This window comes from Malus domestica, chromosome 11 (assembly GCF_042453785.1).
Source record: "Malus domestica chromosome 11, GDT2T_hap1".
Taxonomy (NCBI): Eukaryota; Viridiplantae; Streptophyta; class Magnoliopsida; order Rosales; family Rosaceae; genus Malus; species Malus domestica.
Genome location: NC_091671.1, coordinates 35,425,658 through 35,431,657, shown reverse-complemented (window position 1 = coordinate 35,431,657; position 6,000 = coordinate 35,425,658).

Below are 6,000 nucleotides of genomic sequence, written 5' to 3'. Positions count from 1 at the left end.
GTATACTCTAAGTCTAAAACAGATCATATTCGACATCTTAACTTGGTATTAAAGAAATTGAGGGAACATCAGTTGTATGCCAAGTTCAGTAAATGTCAGTTTTGGTTGACCGAATGGCATTTTTTGGGCATGTTGTATCAGCACAAGGAATTCAAGTAGATCCTCAAAAGATAGCAGCAGTGGAGAATTGGGAACAACCTCGAACCGTCACTGAGGTACAAAGTTTTCTAGGGTTGGCAGGTTATTATCGACGGTTTGTTCAAGATTTTTCTATGATTGCTTTGCCGTTAACGAAGTTGACCAAGAAGGATGTTAAGTTTGAGTGGGATGAGAATTGTGAGCGGAGTTTCCAGCAATTGAAATATTGCCTCACTCATGCTCCAGTATTGGTACTTCCTGATGATAGCGGTAACTTTGAGATTTACAGCGACGCATCTTTGAACGGTTTGGGATGTGTTTTGATGCAGCATAATAGAGTGATTGCCTATGCTTCTCGACAATTGAAGATTCATGAAAGAAATTATCCTACTCACGATCTTCAATTGGCAGCCATTGTCTTCGCTTTGAAGATTTGGAGGCATTATCTATATGGTGAGAAGTGTAAGATCTTCACAGATCATAAGAGTCTTCAGTATCTATTTACTCAACATGATCTTAATCTTCGTCAGCGAAGGTGGATGGAATTACTAAGTGATTATGACTGCACTATTAGTATCATCCGGGTCGTGCTAATGCGGTAGCTGATGCACTGAGTAGGAAACCTCAAGGTCGACTCAATGCTTTATATGTTTGCCGTGTTCCTCTTTTTGCCGAACTGAGAGCTACTGGAGTAAAGTTGGAGTTAGAAGATTGAAGAGAAGCTTTTCTTGCTAGTTTTCAAGTCAGGCCAGTTTTGGTGGATCGTATACTCGAAGCTCAGATGGTGGATGAAGAAATTCAAGAAATGGTTCAATTAAGAAATGAAGGGAAAAAGAAAGACCTCAAGATTCGAGAATCAGATGGCATGCTTATGCAAGAGAACAGAATGTATGTACCGAATAATGAGGAATTAAATAAGGAAATTTTGGATGAAGCACATTGTTCAGCTTATGCGATGCACCCAGGAGGAACTAAGATGTATCATACCATTCGACCATTTTATTATTGGCCGGGTATGAAAAGGGAAATTGCAGAATATGTAAGTAGATGTATTATTTGCCAGCAAGTTAAAGCAGAAAGAAAGAAGCCTTTTGGGCGAATGCAGCCACTTCACGTTCCTCAGTGGAAATGGGAAAATATAACCATGGATTTCGTGTATAAGCTTCCTCGTACACAAAATGGATTCGATGGTGTTTGAGTGATTGTAGATCGACTTACCAAGTCAGCGCACTTCATTCCAGTGAGGGAAAAGTATCCTTTGAATAAATTAGCTAAGTTGTTTATCACGAAGATTGTGAAGTATCATGGAGTTCTAGTGAATATTATTTCTGATCGAGACCCAAGATTTACTTCTAAATTTTGGGTAGCTTTTCAGGAAGCTCTTGGTACGAAATTGCTTTACAGCACTGCTTATCATCCTCAAACTGATGGGCAATCAGAGAGGACTATTCAGACGTTGGAGGATATGTTGAGATCTTCGGTGTTACAGTTTGGTGATTCTTAGCATGATCGCCTAGACTTGATGGAATTTGCCTACAATAATAGTTTTCATTCGAGCATTGGTATGTCACCATTTGAGGCACTTTATGGTAGAGCTTGTCGTACACCATTGTGTTGGTCTGAGGTTGGTGAAAGAGTATTGGAAGGCCCGGAGATTGTAAATGAGACTACTCAAAATATTCAGGTGATTAAGTCCAACCTGAAAGCAGCCTAGGATCGACAGAAAAGTTTAGCAGATAGACATGCTACTGATTGAGTTTATGATGTGGGTGATTTGGTATTCTTGAAATTGTCACCTTGGAGAGGTGTGGTACGATTTGGGAAGAGAGGAAAGTTAAGTCCTAGGTACATAGGACCTTATGAGATCATTGAAAGGATTGGTGAAGTTGCCTACAGGTTGGAGTTGCCTCCGGAGTTATCTAATGTTCATAATGTGTTTCATGTCTCGGTGCTTCAACATTATGTTTCTGATCCTTCACATGTGATTCCACCTCAACCACTGGAGATTAATCCGGATTCGATGTATGATGAGGAACCAGTGACTATACTGGATTTGAAGGATAAGGTTCTAAGGAATAAGACAATGAGCTTAGTGAAAGTATTGTGGAGGAACCATTCAGTAGAAAAAGCTACTTGGGAGACAGAAGATCGAATGAGAGAGATGTATCCAAGGCTATTTTATGAGTATTAAGTGGATTGGTTGGTTGTATGAATTTCGGGGACGAAATTCTATAAGGAGGGAAGATTGTCACAGCCCGTCCCGAGATTTTTATATCGGGGACGTGAAATGATGGAATTACCCTTGACGGGTATTAAGTTATGTGTGTGTGTGACATTATTTAGACTTAAATTTCATAAATTTTGGAATTAACTTATGTGGGATTGTTTGTGTGGTTAGGAAACTAGGAAGAGAAATGGATGGTGAGGATTTGTGTTAGACCACACAACACACACACACACACACACTCCCTGTTCCCTCACTCACCCCGTATCTCTCTCTCTCTCCTCCCTCACGGCTCTCTCACTCTCTCCCTCTTGAATTGTACGGCCACACCCAAGAACCCTCTAAACTTCGCTGATTGAAGCTAAAAAGGTATGGTTCTTCATCCTTTCGTCGTCCTAAGTTGAATGGTACTAATTTTAGGTAGTGAAAGCTTCAAAATCACGTGAAACCCAAACCCTCATTTTATGTCACTATTCATGCAAACGTGATATGTTGCATTCCATGGAATTCTAAGCTTATAGTGAGTTTAGTGAGGTCCCAAGGAAGCTCGGAGTGCTTCATTTAAAGGTTTTGGACGTCGGGATCACTAGGTTCGACTTTGGCCGGTTTTTCTTGGATTTTTTCCAATGAGATTTAGTTGTTTTTAGAGCCTTAAAGTAGTATATTGTGAAACTACATGCTTGGGGCTTCATTTTGATATAAAATTCGAAGAAAACGGTTGAGAAACGAAGGAGAACTAGCATTTTAAAAACTTGCCCAAATTCCGGCCGCCGGAAAAACCAGTCCAGCGAGCCAAGGAAGATGATGCGTGTGGGGGGGCGCGTGTCCCCATGCATGCCCTGGCGCGTGGGGGCGTGTACCACGTCAGAAAATTTTTCTAAAAATTTCTCGACGTCTGTGACGTCGAATAGGTCGATGTGGTATATTCATATACCCAAATTGAGCACCGTATGAAAAGTTATTTCGAATTATTGGTTATGTGTTTTAATTAACGGTTCTATAGTTGTTTCGCATATAGGTGACACCTATCCCGAGGGCGAGCGCATCTAGGGATGTCACGGGGGTTACGACCCATCGACTTACCAGCGAGTGGGCAGTTTTGTTTTCGTATTACCTATATACTATTGTTTTTCCCAGAAAATGAATTTATATGAAAATATGTTTTAAAAATGCCATGCATGCTTATGATGAGATATTTGAATTGATAATTGATGCATATATATATATGAATTGACGTTGTGGACGCACAGGTGAGTTTTACGTTATTCATACGATTTATTTTATGTGAATTGCATTGAAAGCTCATAACATGCACCCTTGGTGTTAGTGCTTATAGTATTCACTGCACCGCACACTCGCCTTGGATCCAAGTAGGTGAATGTCGTACAGACCATGTGAGGGTTCCGACATGCTAGTCGTATAGATCGCTAGAGGTGATTCCGACTAGTGGGTGACCTTAGTTTATGCACGCCGATTATTGATGAAAGAAGCACTAGAGCGTATTCTTACACCTTTCCATCGTACAGACTACCTTACGTAGTTTCGAGTGACGTGCAGAGTAGGGCCGCATAGGTCACTATGGTGACTCCGGCTGGGGGGAAATATTGAGCTAGAATTAGCCGTACAGGACCATTGTAGGGTCTCCGGTTATTTCATTATATCATCTCTTATATTGATGCATCCATATTTTTAATCATTGACATTATTGCTTGCATAATGCTGGATTTGATAAAGATTAATGATTTGAAATTTGAAGGTATATGCTATTATGTTATTTTCTGGGAAAGTATACAGGTTTTACAATGAGGGGTTACAAATGTTTTAAATGAAATGTTTTGGAAAATCTTTGGTTTTACTGACCCACTCAACTTTGTTTTGCACCCCTCCAGGTTCTAGTTAGCAGTTGGTGGCTCACGAGGTCCTTTTCGGCGTTCTAACAGACGTTCTGCATGTAGGACTCACATGCGGGTGTTGTACTTTTAATTATGGTCCTACTTGACTGCACCTAGTATCTACGCTCTGAATTCGTGTGTTTTACCTTATAACTCACTCTATTATGCTAGTAAGATATTACTGCTAGTGGTTGGTTTAAATTCTTTCATATTTCTCTTATCTCTTGCTTCCGTGTCGCACTTGTGGCTACGTCACGCTCACGTGACGGCCAACACGCCTTGATTCCACGATCGGGGTGTGTCATTATATATAGATATGGCCATTGGATCTTTTACTCCACATAATCCAACCGTTCATTTAATTGGCGAATGCCCTAGAAAATTTCGGATATCTCGCGTGTTTAGAGCAAGTCTATCGAAGTGGACATTGCCCAGCACCCAATCCAAAAAGCAGCCCAGCATCCTATCCATTTCCTCCAACCCGCAAAACAGCATGGCACCCAGCCCATGCTGGTCTCTGGGCCAGCCCAAAACAGACTGACCAAGAAGCCGGGCAGTTTGCTAGCACGTGCATGTCACGGGGTCCGTTGCGCGAATGCCCAACAACATTTTAGATGCGGGGCCCGCACACAGGCGCACTCAGACCACAACCCGAGTAGGCAACGTGGCCCACTTTTAGCTGTTGGATTTCGAATGGCTATTTTTTATAGACTGTTGGATTTTCAAGGGTAAAAAAATTTAAATTTGACTTTTAAAATAGACCGTTCGATCACATATCAATGGTCCACATTTTTTGTCAAAAAAAATAAAAATAATAAAAAAAAAGCCCAACGATAAAAAATATGGCCGTTGGCCACATGGCAACTCCCTGGCTCTTGGATTTGAATATTTTTCAAATCCAATGGTCCAGATTAATTAACCATATTAAAATTTATTAAAAAATATAAAAAAAATACATAAAAATTATTTAAAAAATACAGAAAATTAAAAAAAAAATACAATTTTTTTTTAAAAATGTTATTTTTTTTCTATAAATACCTAACCCTCATCTTCCACCTTTACACCACATTTCAATATTTTCTACACTTTCTATACTATCTACATTTCAATATTTTCTACACGTTACGAGAAAAAAAATGTCTTCGTGGAAGCTCATTGAAGATGTTACATTATGTGAATGTTGAGTTCACACTACTCATGACCCGATAAACTCACCAAATAAGATTACATAAACTCACAAAATAAGATCACATAAAATAAGATTACATAAACTCACCAAATAAATTTAAAAATAAAACACACTACATAGAATTACATAAACTTAAAAAAAAAATACAATTTATTCTTCAACCACAAGCCTCATTTTAATTATCTTCGCCTTCATGCAATCCCCACTGGTACTCAATCAAGTCATTCTGGCGGGTTATGTGCCAGTATGGCTCTTGCACATCAGTGTACCGCTGAACTATCAATTCATTGTAACGTCCATCGCTTTTCAACGGCTCGTGTTGCACGGGATCTTTGGTCCGGTCATGAGCATAATAGATACGTGTTCTTGAGTTGTTCATCAGATCTAGCTCATATTCCTTGCAACAGTTCGTCAAACACTGGTGATTGGGTAAGGACATTTAAGTCATTCTGAGCTCCTAGAACACCAAAAAAAAAACATGTCAAATTCATGTATCAAATGAAGCCACCGCTTCCAAAATAATGTTTTTGGCTTATTTTCTGTCACCATAAGCTTCT